Here is a 16,961-nt window from a genome sequence, read left to right as displayed (position 1 = left end):
AGTTGTTGTTTTTTTTTGCTCACATAGTTGCTGAATATACATACAGAACTAGTCAAGCACAGCAGATTTTCATCGTGCCTGGGAGCAGTGTACGTTCATTTTCTTACAAAGCATTTATTAGTAGACATAGGCACCCATTTTTCATCGGAATAAAATTATTTTGATATCATTGGAGACATTTTAAAAGGCATTTTGTCATGACATCCCTGGTGGCGATTAATTAAATGAAACAAAGTCTTGGGGTTGAATTAACCTCTCGCCGCACTGATGGCGAAATTTATACGAATGTTATTAGGTGGCCTTGAGGAAGAAGGCAAAACGGAATACAATTTTCTCAAATATTCTTACTCTGCCACCTCGTGGACATTTTCGGAACTGAGTTATACAAGCAAAGAATTCTTTGTAAAGCCAAACATTGTATTTTTAATTCAAAGCTGGGAATAAAATAATGGTATGAGAGCCACCAGCTGTGTAATTTGTTCCTGCTACAATTACTCTATCTGCGTGTACAAAACAATCTGGTTGATCTGAAGTCAATAAGTGAACAATTTGATTTTAATAAAAGCAACCAGGTGCTCCTGGGATTTGTCCATCCCATTGATTTGTAAAAAAAACTCACCTCTCCTATATCCTTCCCTCAGTTCTCTACAACACTTCATTTTGTGTAGTATGCTGAATATCTTTTAAGGCTGAGCCTTCATTCGTAAAATAATCTGCCAATTGCTGTGAAAACATATTGATCTTGATGATTTAACATTCCCCTAACATTTTGCTGTATGGAATTATAATTCATAACAAAGACCTGGACTGCCTTCAACTGCAATACTGCTTTTGCATGTAGTTGTTTTGTTCAGGGAAGTTAATGTTTCAATATGCCTGAAATACATAAGAAATGTAAGCAATGAGAAGAGACAATTCAACTCACTTAACCCAGGGGTTGCCACTATTTGATTAGAGGATCTCTCCCAGCTGCTTACTGAAATGAGCCAGGGTATGAGCTTCAGTAACATGGCTGGGTAGCTTTTTCTAGATTCTCAAAACATCTTGTTTACAAAATGTCCCTCTGTTATCACTCAGGTTGACTCATATGAGTACTAAGGCGTACACATAGACCGTAACCTGTGCTGGTCTACTCATGTTGAGAGTGTTTGCTCCAAAGTTCAGCAAGTATATTTCCTGCGAAGACTAAGAGTGTTTGGGGTTCGACAGGTAGCAATGCTACTCTTTTACCGTGCTGTAATCGAGAGCATTGTCAGATTTGGTATTTCAGTGTGGTTTGGTAATCTATCAGTTCATTTAAAATTGCAAATTACCCGCCTCATCCAGACAGCTTTGAAGGTCATGGGAGTGAAACAGCACCTCTCCCTGCAGACAATATTTGAAAAATCCATAATCAAACAGGCAGGAAAAATTATATCAGCTCCTTCCCACATCCTCAACTCTGAATATATTAACTTCTTCCTTCTGGCAAATGTTTTAGGGTTCCCAAATGTAAGTCAAACAGATACAAACGTTCCTTTGTTCCACTATCCATTAAAGCTGTCAATGCAAATGTCAAGGATGAACACACTTTTGACTATTACAACCCACTTGAGTGCAATATGTTTTGTCTTGTGTTATAAATGTTACATATTGTTATGTGTTATGCTGTACATGTGCAATAGAGTGATGTGCAATGTTTTTCTTATTTTTTGTAACAGAGTAATGTGCAATGGTTTTCTTTTCTTCTTTTTTTTTTGTTTGCATTCTATTTAAATGTACAGGAGTGCTGGGTGTCCATAAAAAAATTCCCTCGGTGGACAATAAAATCTTACCTTATCTTCTACATTTTAAATGAACTTCAGCCTTAATCTCCATTTGTCTCCCCTGGTTTGTTACTCCACTGTTGATTCTGAAGTCCATTGTGTTGACTGTCAATGCCTTTGAGGATTCTGATCAGGTCTCCTCAAACGTTCTTTCATCAAGATTAAAAAGTCTCAGCTCTTTTAACCTGTCGTTCAAGGATAGTTCTTTAAACCCAGGAATGCATCAGGTCTCTACATTTTCTATATTCAAGTGACACCAGACTTAAAGGCATTATTGGCTTTGCTCATATAGTATATAATTCGCATTTTAAAGGTGCACGGCTACTTTCTGCTTAAACCTTTTGATGTAAACTAGATTTAATATGTCCATGGATGTAGTAATGTTTTCAGATTTCCAGCATGTGACTGACCCTACCCTCCACTAGGTTGATCAAAAGGGTCTGCATGCACAAAAACTCAAAGCAGCTTCAAAAGGAAGTCCTGGAGGCGTTTTGTTTGTCTTTCCAGCTTTGTACTGGTGGAGTACAACAGTATTCAAAAATGCCCCCTTTGCATTCCTTTTATATAGCAAAAGTACAATGACGAATTACACCCATCTGAGAATGTACCACAACAGCCTTTAACGCTGATCTAATCACAATACCCAATAAACACCCAGTGTGGCTATTTAATAGAATTAGAGGTCATATAGCAGTTTCTAGTAGCAGCTTAGATGTAAGTACAGCCCATAACAAGCCAGCCTGCCTGACAGAAAAGAGAAGACTTCTTTATCAACAATTGATACGTTTCAGTTTCATTTCTGTTGCCTTCTTCAAGGACAGAATAGTGTAAAACTATGTGCTTATAAACTCCCATTAATGTTGATGAAAAGGGAATAATGTTTTCCTTTTTGGTCAGCAACAAAGAATGAATTTTGCTTTCACAATGAGGGCATCAATAATAATTGTTTTTAATTCTCAATTCTTACGACCTTCGGACTGTACAAAGAGGTCATATGGTAAGAAACGGAATGAAAAATGGTGCTACTGTACATCTACTTTTTCTGTTTTGTGAGGATACAGTATTTTTCATTCAACAGAGAAAGTATTATAATTCTAATCTCTTCCACTTCTGGATATGCATAATACTGCCTTATTACTTTCATAACAGTTGTTATAAATAATGATACTTCAAAAGGAGAAGGAGAACTCATTCATTTGATTAATCTGAATATTAATCAAATCTTTCCTGGTGTCCTCTGCCACTAGTATCAATACTCCTTGAAATGATACTGTACTAGACTTTGCATATCTATTCTACAGAGAGAAAAATATATTTTTTTAAGTTGGAATGAAACCAAACCAGAAAATAAGAGTGATTTTCGCACCTATTGCTTATTTGCACAGTATTTGCTGTATTTGATTTAAGATTTTTTACCCCTTTTCATCCTCTTATGATGTCTCTTCCTTCAGTCGGATCTACTGTTCTACAAAGTCATGGCCTTCGGTCATGGGTGTAGGCAAATTTACTCTCCCTTAAAATTAATTCTGCTAGAATCTCAAGAAAATTGAAGATCAATCATTCATTGTGTGTCATGTCCAGAATTTGAGATTTTAAACTGGAATGTTATTGAACTATTGCAATTAGAATTGATGATAACATGCGCACAGAAATCATGAAACTGCTCATCAAAATAAACCTCAAAAAAGAAAATAAAATGGATAATGGATAATAGATGTTTATCAAGTCTTTTGCTGTCTTTTTTTATTTCATTGATCATTCATAAATGTAATACACACACATGATTTTGACTTGCAGAAACCGAATTCACCTCAATAGTGAGAGAGTTCATTGAGCACCAGTGATGAGGAAATTTAACCTGTTGAACGACAAGCCAGGTGAAAACCAATAAAATAAACACAGAAAGGAATTTGTAATGACCGCAGAGAGTCAGGACCTCATTTTCTCATCCAAAGGACAATGTCTTTTTTACCATATTGTGTCTCATCACTATACTGGGCCTATAGAGTCCACACAGACCGCAGGGTGAGCACTCTAATATTAGCTGGAACAACATGTGGTATGTAGGGCTCAAAGACCGTTGAGCAAAACACATGCTGCTCCAGGCTGGATGAGAGAAATGCGACAGAATCCCACAAGAAGGCATCATGAACCTTGTGCAATTGTGTCACAGATTCAGCTTGTGTTGCTTCCAGCCGCGGCTACACTTGACCTCCACAGGGGACACCCTCTTGAGCAACCTTGTTTTCTGAAATTAAAATCCCACTTGTTGAAGTTTTCTTGTTCGACTTGAGCTCTGTGTCAGTGCTGGTTCCGAAGGGCTACAAACCTGCAGCCTTCAGCAAAATTGGAAAGTGGCTAAAGATTTCAAAACCAGGGATTGTGAGTTGGAAGAGTCATTAAGAACTCAACTAGAATGAAAATCAGAAGGTCCCGTGATGCGCAGGCCCAGGGGAGAGCATCACTAACCAAAATGAAATGTTCAAGTCAAGAACATCCAGCCAAATATGTGATATTATACTGGGTACACATTTTTTGGATTCAGTAAAATTATTCTGGAGAGAATAAAACTTAAATCCTTCCACAAATAAGTTTATTTAGTTCTATCTGTATTTACGATGAGCAAATGAACTCCCTGGGCTTAATTGAGCTTTAACTCAATTCTAACTTGCTCAGAGTCAAATGTTTGCGCTCTAGTTACCAACTAGAAAATACAGTTCTCCTGCTTTATCAAGCACAACTGAAAATATGTAAACAATAAGGATGTCTTCACACCAGGAATACTAATAATAGTGATAATGATGGCAATTGCCAATATAAAGTCAGTGTACATATTGCTTGGTTAGCTCATAACTATAATTCTAATGGAAATAAACAACATAAGTGATATTCAGAATGATGGTTGCTGTCAGATAATGTTCCCCTCCTAGCACAGTAATGACAGAAGCTATTCAGCAGTTCACAAATATGAGGGGTGAAAAGAGAGCAGAGGATCAGAAGATCCTTGTTCTGTAAAATTGCATATATATTTATTTTCTCTGCCTTCTCCTTCTAGCTTCTCAATTACTGGCTTGTACTGAAGAGATGATTGGTGTGTGTGAGCACATCCAGATACTTTGACGTTACAGTTATTGTTATCTTTCCAAGCATACAACTCAAATGTATACTTTCATTTACAAACCTTACATGTATTTACATGCATTAAGATACCAGCTCTCTTCAGCTGAAAGTTAGTTTTGACCCGTTTAGTTTATCATAGAGCAACTTTTGTGCTGACAAAGTCATGTGCACCTGGAAACTATAGAAAGGGAGACAGCACAACTGAGAGAGAGAAAATATCTACTTCATTCTCTCTGTGTGTTTCTTCTGAATAATAATTTCTTTAATGTATATAGAGATTTTCATCCAAAAGTATCCCAAATTACTTTATGTATAGAAAATGACTCAGTTCATCCACCACTCAAATACAGTACCCACCTGGGCAGAAACCATTATGCACCAGCAGTCTTATTTCACAGCTTCTTGGGAGAAGAGAAAATAGAAATTACGTCACTAATTTAGGAGTAATTTTAGGCAGGGAGATTGTGAAAGTGCAGGGTGGAATTTTAGCCAGAACACTGGAACTGACAACCCTGCTCTTACAGACAGTGCCATAAGATTGTTAATGTTTAGTTCAGTTTATGTGTCATATACACAAGTTCAATGAAATGCTTATTTCCATGTATGCTCCAATATAAAGACATTAAAGGAATAACCAAAAACATAGACACAGAACAGCAGCAACAACAAGTTCAATAACATACAACATAAAGAAAAAGACCAGGCAATTGAACTTCAGTTCAATATCTCATCCAAAAGATGTTACCTTCCATGTTCCCTGATCACTATATTGAGACCTAGGTTGGAAATTCTGTTCCACAGAGAACAGTGTCATCTACTTGCAGCAGCTACTTAGTTTTCCATAGAGATTGGTTACCACCGTTTTTTCTGGTGTTTTCTGGTTTTTATTCCAGACATTTTCTGGCAAAAATGGCAAAAATGGTTTTCAGATACTAAAAAGTTGAATGGAATAGTGAGAGGAATCAACCAGTTTCTGCTTTCCATAAGTTCCCTTATTCGGGTGTGTTTGAAAATACATAACCAATAGAACCTCCGCAGAACAAAAAAACTGATCACATTTAAAAAGAAAAAAAGTGAGCATACACTTAATAACCTAGCTGAAAGTCATTCTCCACCGGTGTGTCGGGGCCTTCTGCTGGTGGTGGCACGTGACCGAGATTCATTACTGAAATTTGCTCTGCTAGTTGGATCATTCGCAGCACCTGAACAAGGTTGGAGGCCGAGTCAGTGCTGACAGGGAGCGCGACGGGAAACGCTGATCCGATGCTCCCCGAGCCCAGTTCCGTGACCGAGCCATCTGCTTGCCCTCCTGGTTTCGACCTACCGCACTGACTGTGGACAACGTTGAACCGATTCTGGACAGGTCAGGGTCGCTGTGCAGTCAACCTTGTCCGATGGGGTCAGGCAACTGACCCAAAATGCAACTGTGGTGCACCACAGACTATGTCACACATTGTGAACGACTGTGCGCTGACGCACTTCAGTGGTGGACTGTTGGCCTTACACCTAGCTGAATGCTGCTGCTTGCTGGCTCGGCACGCAGTGCAAACGCTATAGAAAGAAAGAATACACTAGTTGAGCAGATTGCAAACAAAGACAGGGTGCAGAAACAGGTAAACATAAACACATAGATCAATAAAGATGTCAAAAAGCACCACTTATTACCAGTGCAGTGAACTAAAAAGTAGCAGAAACAGAGGTACCCTAGGACCAGGGAATCTCTGATTTATTTCATGCCAGCAGTCTGCCCAGCCTTGCTTATCTTTTGATATCTGACATCAGGCTAGAAGATGGTAATACTGGTAATACTGCTATCACAAGCTGTTGCTTGTATTGGGTTGTCTGTGTTCTTGATAAAAATCTATCAGCTGTATTGCAAAAACATTTAGAGACCATGAAAGTACCATAGCATATGTGTATGGCAAATCCTCTCCTGAAAAAATAACAACAACAATTTGCATAACAGTGCACTGTCCTTAGGACCTGTAATTAAGAGTTTATTAAGCATGAAGTGCAAGCTATGGTTTGAAAAATGTTAGTTATCTTTATGTCTTTCAATGAGCATGTAAGTATTGTGGAAACATTCACTACAACGGATGTTAATAAGCAACTTTAACAGCGAAGTATAACTTAACTTTACCAAAGCCATGTTTCAGCAAACCTGCACAATAGACCTTTGCCTCAGTGTATGAGCTGAACTGATTGAATTGTTTGTTGCAATGATACTTGCATCTTGTGTGTTCCTGGCAAAGCAGAAGTTTCTGGAGAAGAAAACCACCTCAAGAAAGTGCATCTGTGGTGACAAGTATATTAAAATGGACTCTGAATGTGCTATGAGATGCAAAGGAAACGTCTTTGTTGGCCTCTGTGGCACACAATATTGACATTAAAACCGGATAATATTTAAACAATGTAGCAGTAGCTAGGCTTGGTAATTGTAAGTAAACAGCAGTGTGTGCACCAAAACTGACATAAGGGTACAAAACAATGTACTGTATCCTATGGCATCCTAAAGTGGTCATCAAACAATGGATATAAGATATTCTACTCTCTGAGAAGTATGAAAAATCTGACTGTGGTGTAGGGTTCTTCTGATTTGCAAATGTGCATGCATTTTTCAACACTGACAATCATGGTATTACAGTTTGGAGGCTAAAAGATACAGAAAACACAGTAAGTCTTGAGAAACTCTGAAGTTGCTGTGGTGCCTAAAATGTACTAAATTGTCTAATAAAACCTCTCATATTATCTGCAGTACTTATCCACATAAATAAAATAAAGTGTACAGCAGTGTACTTAAACAATAGCTCTCTAAGTACAAGAACATGTGCTTATATTTTTGGCTTTATCATAATTTTTGGCCACAGGGTACATAGATACAGGATGTGAAGGAACAAGTTATAGGTTTATTCCATGCTGAAAAGAGAAGAAAGAAAACATAACGTTTCGGCTGTGGAGCCTTCTTCGGGTGTGAGAAAGACAGGGCAGACAGCAAAGATTAAATAGCACAGGAGAACAAAAGCTGGGAGAGTGGAGGAGGCGGGAGCAGGGGAGAGGCAGAGAGGCCACTCAGGTGGTGCGAAGTGGGGAGAGGTGAAGAGAGGGGTGAAGTTGAAACCTGCACATGAATAGAGAAGATTACAGGAAAAGAAGCCTGTCAGTGAGAGAAGGGGGAAGGTGTGAACCACGTTTCAGGATAATTTTTGTTTCTGTTGTCTTTCTGCTATGGGAGTTGAGAAACCCTTCTTTGAGAATGCAGACAGAGAGATCAGTGTGATCATCGCTGTCTGAGGTGAAATGAGAAACTATGGACTTGGAGAAATCTATAATTTTCACTAACATGTTCTCTGATGTTCTCCTACTCTCCTTCTGGTTTCCCCAACATAGATAGCTGGGCATTTCCTGCAAGGGATAAATGAGGTTGCTGGAGGTACAAGAGGTTGCCTGCGTGATCTGGAATTGTCCCGAGGGGCCTTGAATGAGTGTGGTGTTAGATATGTACTTGCAGGTGATGCTGCGAGCTCTGTTGCAGGGGAAAGTACCTGATGTGGATGATTGCTGAGGGGGTCAAGGGAGCTATGAACAAGAAGGTTATGCAGATTAGGTGGTCGGCGATATGAGATGATGGGGCAGTCAGAAAAGAGGGCCCCAATGGAGGGATCAGCCTGAAGGATGGAAAAGTTGTCATTAATGGTCCTGGGGATAGAAAGTGTGTTGGGGTGGAAGAGAAGCACCAAAGGAATGTGGTTGTTAGGCCGGGTCGAGTTGATGATCCGAGGGCTGTTTTTGGCTCGGATGAGGGCCCTGTCAATAACATGGGTGGGGTATCCTCTATTGATGAAAAAGGAGTGCATTTTGAGTGTTTGGTTCTGGAAATCCATGTCATCACTGCAGAATCATTGTAGCCGAAGGAACTGTGAAAAAGGGAGAGAGTCTTTAGCATGTTTTGGGTGAAATGAGCTGGACGGGAGATAGCTGTGTGAATCCGTGGGCTTGTAATAGACTGAAGTAGAAAGTTGGGGATGTTAATGGATAGGTTTATGTCTAGAAAAGGAACAGTAGTGGAAGGTATGTTAACTGTATATTTGAGGGATGGGTGGAAGTTGGTGAAGTGATGCAGGAAGTGCTCTAACTGGTCATCTGAACATGTGGCAGCACCGACTCAGTCTACTGCACTTGTAGAGGTCTGGGACAAAGCCAGTGTAGGAAGTGAAGAAGCGTTACACATGCTGACGCAGCTCTCCGCCTGATACAGGAGTGTTCTTTGAGCCTTCTCAGTCATAATTTAGACAAAGAGAGGGTGCTGAAACTGGGCCCTTATTTAGGGTAGTTAATGATTTGCAACTTTTAATACCATCTTTCATTGCTTCCTACTGTGTGGAAAACTATGTATGCAGGGATTACAGTACCTCCCTTTATTTCGCTAACAGGAGACAAATCATAAATCCTGTTTGTTTTAAACTATTAACAAATGGGCTCAATGTGCCTGATGGCCCCTCTGTAACTTTTCTGAAGTTCTTAAATCTCATGTTGCTGATCCTATTCCAAGTGTTCCACAGCTGACCCCTTCTCTATGTTGAATGTACCTGTTGTCTCATGGTCGTATTATTCACCATCAGAAACCTGGATTTCCCCGCTACGCTGACAAGATTCAGATTTACTTGCAGACATGATCGGATGTTACGGCCGCGGATGTTCTGCACTTTAAAGGTGCCTGTCCGATATTCAGATATGGATACAACAGAGTTAGTGGTGGTTGCTATTTGACCTTTGCTTTTGAAAAGGACTAATAATATATCATCTGAAGGCCTCAGGAATGTTGGTTTTCAATCTTTTTCTTTATAAAAGTAATAATTTGCTAAAACGGTAGTTCCATACATTAAGACATGCAATGCTATAGTCTTCGGAACAATACAGTTCTCATATCTTCGTGGAAAAAACAATATATTCTCTGACACAACTGCAGTTATTCCAGCACTGACTCAAGTCTGTTCTAAATAGAGTGTCTAAGGGTCTAAGGCAGGGGTCGGCAAACATTTTAGAGCAAGGGCCATTAAAACTTTTTACTAACCTTGCTGGGCCATCCGAGTAAAATCCGATAAACTCACCGACTGGAAGAGGTGGCGTTTCTCCGGGCACATCTCCACCGCGACCTCTTGCATACACTCCTTAATAAACTCCCCACCCGTGAATGGTCTGCCAGCTGCTGCTAGAAGCTGTGATACTCAATAACTAGCTCGGGTAGCCGCAATATTTTCTTCGAATTTTCTCTCGAACAGTTTTTGCTGCCCCTGAAGCGACTTTTTTCAACTGTTCTAATTTTTCCCTCCATCCATCTCCTGTGAATTCTAAAACCTTAGCCTGATGTTGTGTCTCGTAATGCTTTTTAATGTTGTTTTCTTTAATCACGGCGATTGTTTCCTGACAGATAAGACACATTACCTTTTATTTCCAAGGGACACAAAAGTACTCTTCTGACCATTTGTCGTTGAATTTTCGACCTTCTGCGTCGAGTTACAGTGTGATATAGCTGCTGGCAACACATTCAAAACAAAGACAAGACTAACTGCTACACCAAAAGCACCGGGTAAAATACACTGAGATCTACACCCAGTTTCTCTTGATGAACAGGTAAACCTCCATTGCAACCAGAGGTGAGTCAGGGTCTGTAACCTGACACAAAATGTCAAAATGTCAGAACAGAAAAAAGACAAGAACAGCACTCAGGATCCACGACAGGAAAGACAAATACACCCATTGCACAAATTAAAATATTATTAATCATATTAAGAAAAGTGAATATACAAGAATTAAATGCCATTGCTTTTCAAGCCACAGAATGAAGACAAAGATGAAACATAAGTGAAAAGATTGTGAAAAACAAGTGGAAGTCATGCCACAGACTTTTGTCACAATGAGAAAGATGGGGTACTATCTTTAAGACACCACTTGAATGCAGACATGTCCAATTTTTAATCTTTTCTGCCTGACATGGAGTCCATATTCTCATTAGAACAGACAAAATCTGCATTTCTTATTTTCCAAATAGAACTATTTTTCATTATTTTATTTTAATTATCGGTGTAGAATGCATTAAGCTGTATTCATATAACTGTGATTTCATTGGCACAATGGTTGGTTATAACAATAAATGCATTATTTTAGTTTGGGTATTAGGAATCAATTGGCAGGACAATAGGGAGTCTTCATAAATATCCACAGCATGCGGGATACATTTATTGATACATAAAACAATATGAACATAAAAGCATTCAGGGTAAATACGTGAGAGTTTGCCTGGATACAAATGGCAGCTCTTCACATGAGAATTATCAAGCTAGAGTGGGTATAAAGAAATGATACGTAAAAACAAGGATAATACGTTTAGTATAACATACAACTATACTAACTCACCAATCAGTCTCATTATGACAATCAACATTCAGGTGCTCATAAGTATCTACTGCTATTTAAATGAATACAATTGATAAAACGTGTTAATATAACAATGGAATTTTTGAGAGCAGTAGTGGTTAATATGGAATTATACACCTCCACACCTGGGAATTGGTTGACTCCTGCGCAGAAGGATGGAGAACAGCTGCCTGGGTCCGTTGCAGCGCTGTCCAATCTGTGCTCTGCATGCTCAGTGCCTCTCCTGTCCTGAGGCAGCTCAAGGTGTTGGGTAGAGAGAGAGAGGGAGACAGGAATCCTGCTGTAGACTGGCACTGAGTCAATTCCACTCAGGCGAGGTTGTCTGGCTCAGCGATGAGTTTAACTGGGACAAAATGTGTGTGCAGGGTGATACCTGCTTAGTCGGTGAGAGACAAAAAAGGGAGAAACTCGATTTGCTCCCAGCGTAGTGGCTACTACTGAAAACTGCTCTATTCTGGCGTGTGGACACAAGTTCAACCAAGCATTGCTTACGGTGATCAAGCTAGCTGGCTCCTGCTGCAGGCTAGATCTCGGGCAGAATTCTGTCTTTACGTACGGGCCCCCTCTCTATCTCGGCGCTTCAGGAATAAGTGTAAGTCCCAAAAACTAGACAACAAGTGTGGCAGGCATGTGGTTCTCTGGTCAGGCAGCCAAGCTGGTTCAGCGGAGAGGCAGGGTTAAGAGGTGACACATACTGCTTTTTAACTTGGGAAAATATGGTTGGTGATTGGTCAAAAAGTCACCAGGTGGAGTGGGTACCCACACCCTGCAGGTCCCTGATTGGTTGGTCATCTTTTTGGATGAGTGACCATGGCCTTTGACTTTTAGGATTATATCCAAATATGTCCCTCTGCCAGAAATGCAGGTGCCAGCAGTAGACATTCATCTTAGGGAGTATTGACACTAGATCTGGTCTGTCCTAGGAAAGATCCTTATCCACAAGACAAACTCATCTCCCTCATTTGCCCACACGCAGCAAAGACCAGTAGGTCATTCTATGTCTGAGATCACAAAGAGGGACCTCTTTACCTACATTCCTGTGGCAACAGGCAACAGGATGCTTGGTCAAGGCAACGATGATCAGACATTTTTAATAACACTTCATTTTAAGTGAAAAAATAGGCCTTGTCCCTACATCAGGCATCATCCCAATATACGATTTATTACAGTGGGAGTGTTAGTACTGTATATTAAATTGCCTTGTACGCAGACTATTTTGTTATCTCAAAACCTGAAATTTCTAGTCCTGCAATACTTAGGTTTGACATGTTTGGCTCATACTCACATGGTATCAATTATGATGAATCAAAAGCACGAAGAGAATGCTGTGTGGTTTGGGTGTTTTAAAGGCTTGGAAAGAAAAATTAAATTAATGAATCTCCCCATCTTCTGGCAGAATAAGTCAAGTTGAAATTATTATTTCCCCAAGATGACTTTATCTGCTGCACTGATTCCACTGTGGTTCTCAAAAATGCGGTAGATGATTTAGTAGGAGATTTCGATAGGGGAATCCTAGCTCTGCCCAACATTCTATTTTATAAATTGGATTTTCATACTCAGCACATTTAAAATGGATCCTCACTGACTCTCAACATGGAGTTTCATTATGGAGTAAGACAGATGTCTTGTGTTGTACTTCTTTCTCGTGGAACTATTTTAATTGCTTCTGTTCAAAAAGGCTTCTACCTAATTAAAGTCCACGTCTGCTCCGATTGTCTTTCTTATATGTACTTTGTAATTTGCTATCCTTATAACTTCTCATTTAACCTACTGTAAAGCTTTGAGATTCCTCTTTTAAGGGTTCTACGTAAAATATATATTTTTAATTATTGGTTATTATCAATTTTCTCCGCAAGTAGAAAGCAATCCTGTACTGAGAATAGTCCAAAACTTTTGGTGATACAGAAATTGTCTCCTCAAATTCAAGACTACACTACTGCATTGCTTTGCTATCTGGATCATCCAAGAAATTACTTCAGAAACTACAGTACGTCCAAAATTGCGCTGCTTGAGTGCTGACCGGCTCTAAAAAATCTGAACACATTTCTCCTGTGCAGAAAACCCCACACTGGGTACCAGTCTCTTACAGGTTTGGCTATGAATTTCCCGTGTTCAGGCTCCTCAGTGTTCCAAGGACTTTACATCGTACTTCAGGGGACCGAGCCTTTCCAGTGGGAGCCCCTTGTCTTTGGAATACTCATCCCGATCAAATTTGAAAAAAACATCCTCTACTGACGTTTTTAGATCTTGCCTCAGAACGTACTTGTTTTTGATTCCCTCATTCTGTTTTACTTTCATATTTAGATATTTTTTGCATTGTATTCTCTTTTTTTCTGGTTACTGTACATTTTCTATACGTGTAAGTATGTAAAGTGCCTTGAGAATGCTCTGGACAGAAAGGCCCTATGTATGAATAATATCGATCGATTGAACATACAGTATGTAGTTCAAGTAGGTAGCTGTGTCAGCACGCGTAGGCTGCGAAGGAACAAGTAACCTGAAGAAGGCTCCACAGGCGAAACGTTGTGTTTCTTTTCGTCTCTTTTCAGCATGGATTGAATATACATGCCTACAGCAACTCTTAGTCCTTCACAACAGCTCCTCTGAGGGAAGAGCTGAATGTCCCATACTAAATGTCCCATCACTGACTGCAATATCACCCCACAGCCGCTAGGTGCCACAATATCTTTGTGAGTTCGGACAATTTTCCTGCTGAAAATTTTATTTTGGTACTCTTATTAGTATTTGTATTAAAAACTGCAAATGATCTTACTTTAGAATCAGTGTAAAAGAAAACAATATAAGACAAGAATATGTAAAAGAAATATATACTTTTTACTGAATATTTCTACTATATAATAGGTCACATCATATAGTATTCTCGCCATTTACTGTATCTTTAAACGTTTACATTTGGGCCAAGTGTAAATGTTTAAAGATAAGATTCTGACCTTTATTTAAAATGTTAGTACATTATATTTTATGGCCAAAACAACAAAAAAATAATTCATCCTTAATAATCCATCCACCCATTTTCTAACTGCTTTATTCAAAACAGGGGAAGCTGGAGTCTATCCTGGCAAGCAACAGGCGCAATGCAGGGTACACACTGGCTTCCACTGGGCACCAGTCCATCGCAGGGCACACGTAGGCACAAATACAGACGCGCACATACAGTGACACCAGGGGGTGTACTCTCTGAAGTCATTTAACCTACCAGTATGCCTTTGGACTGTGAGAGGAAACCAGAACGCCTGGAAGAAATGCACACATGGAGAGCATACAAACTCCACACAGACAGCCCCCCAGGAATTGAGCCCAGCAATGGGAGACGACAGTGGTAACCACTATGACACTGTGTTTCCCCCTTAAAAATTATAATTGAAAAATATTTTGTATTGTTATAAAGCAATTTTATATCATGACAGAAGTCCTCAGAACATCTGGTATTTTACCGGCCACGTTAACCTATGACCAGGTCAAAACGGTATGTGCTTTGACACAAAGCTATCGTTTCTTCCAATGAGAGAAATATATTTCATCACAGAGCCAAACTACTGAGAACCTATGTAACATTTTTCCTTACAAAATGTATGTAAAGAGGTTTTTAAAGGCATTTAATTATATTATTTTCTGAGCCAATGTGAACTACTTTAAAGCAATAAAAGTAGAAAATAGAAACTTAAATTCCTTCCCCTATAGAAAAATAAGTTGTTGCAGTTTTTTTAATAGTAAGCAGTTAATTTGGGCTCTAAAACATTGAATGACAGATAAGTTTTTAAAAAACCTGTAAACAAGAATAACGTGACTATCAGATTAAAATATTATATATTTGAATGAATGAATAGATTTAAATGTTACATTTAAAAGTACCAGCTGATTTAAGATAAAGAAACTATTTCCTAAGCTAGACGAATTCTTTAACAAGATGAACAGAGAAAGGTCTACTCAAAACAAACAATGGACAGACTTTGCACTGTTATTTGCATTGTAAGCAATGTGTTGCCTAATATTTAGTTTTTACAAAGTGAACTGCCTCAGCATGTGTCATCATGTTCTAACAACGTACAGCTGGATACGTACTGTAAAATCACTGAAGCCACATTTTCCTTTCTGCAAAACATTTTTTTCTAAAACAATAATGAATAAAATCCAGAAACACTTCTCAGGCCTCCTGAGAGAGAGGAAAGAATGCAAGTTCTTGTTTGGATAATAAAAGCCTTCTATACCTATGTAAAAAACATACCTCTGTAAAGTGCTCTGTGGCAATTTGTAGAAAACAATAAAGACTGATTGATCGACTGATTAGATATTGCAAAGTGTTTTTCATGATCAGCTCAAAAAGACCTACAGTATGAGTGCTGATCTGTCCAAGTAAACGTCCAGTAAATGTTCTTGTTGTATTTGTCAGAAATAACCCTGAAACAAACACCTGCTGGAAGGTGTGTTTTCACCTGGTTTTTAGTCTGTAGTAGACTGAAACAAGATTTCCTCTGGTAAATTGTAAATTGATCTGTCCATTTTCCTTCTGTCCTAACAGGCTTTTCAGTACCTTCTAAAGAGAAGTATGCCAATACCGAGCATGATGCTGTCACCAACAAGCTAGACTGGAGCGATGATTTTGAATAGGAGATGTGGTGTGGTGTACTCCTGGCATTTAGACCACAAAGCTACAATTTGGGCTCACTGGGCCACAGCACCTTTTGCCACATTTTCGCAGGATCATTCAGGACCTTTCTTACAAAACCCATGCAGGATCTGAATTGGGTTTTCCACATGTCAGCTTTTTAGAGTGACCAGGTTATTGTTGAGTGATGCGCATTTTCTCCCATTTCACTCATCGAAGTTTCTTAAAAGTGGCAAATCTCACCACTTTACTCCTTGTCGAGCTGCTCAGTCTGATCTTTGCAGTGTCTAGGTGGTATGATGCACCTTTCACTTCATGATGATATTCAGGGAATTCAACATTTTTGGTACCTTCCTTTCTGAAACTTTTCAACAACTTTATCCCCGACTCGATTTTAAAGTTCCTTCATAGTTGGGTCTTTGTTTGAAAATCACTACCTTAACAAGGAGCATCGCAGAGACCAGTATTTTCATTCTAAAATGATGAGAACCACAATTATTGCACACATAGACCACTCAACTAACTGTGCCTTGTTATGGTAAATTTCTGCACCTAAATTAATACAGGTTTGCCACAGCAAGTGGCTTGAATAGTTGTGCAGTCATACTTTTAGAATAATGAAATTTCCTTTTTTTCTCTTATATTTACTAATTTTTGTGTGAAGTAGGTTGTATATATTAGAAATTGCTAAAGTGTCATGACTGCAAGCTTTAAAGCAACACAATGTGAAGACTATGCAACAGTTTGAATACTCTTTGCAAAGCACCACATAGAACAATACTAACAATGCAATTTTAAAAGTGTTATCACGCACTAAGGTTTTCCACTGGTCCTAAATTATGTCTGGTATTAAAACGTTCCTTGAAAAGTGACAAAATAGGTGAATAACAAAGTTAGTCTTTGAAGTTCTACTTTGTTTTTTTAAAACAACACCCATTAAATAGAAACTGTTATTCAATATTTGTTGTGTCATC

Source organism: Atractosteus spatula, chromosome 2, assembly GCF_055471065.1.
Source record: "Atractosteus spatula isolate fAtrSpa1 chromosome 2, fAtrSpa1.hap1, whole genome shotgun sequence".
Classification (NCBI taxonomy): domain Eukaryota; kingdom Metazoa; phylum Chordata; class Actinopteri; order Semionotiformes; family Lepisosteidae; genus Atractosteus; species Atractosteus spatula.
The sequence above is the reverse complement of the archived record's forward strand: the minus strand, read 5'-3'. Positions refer to the sequence as shown.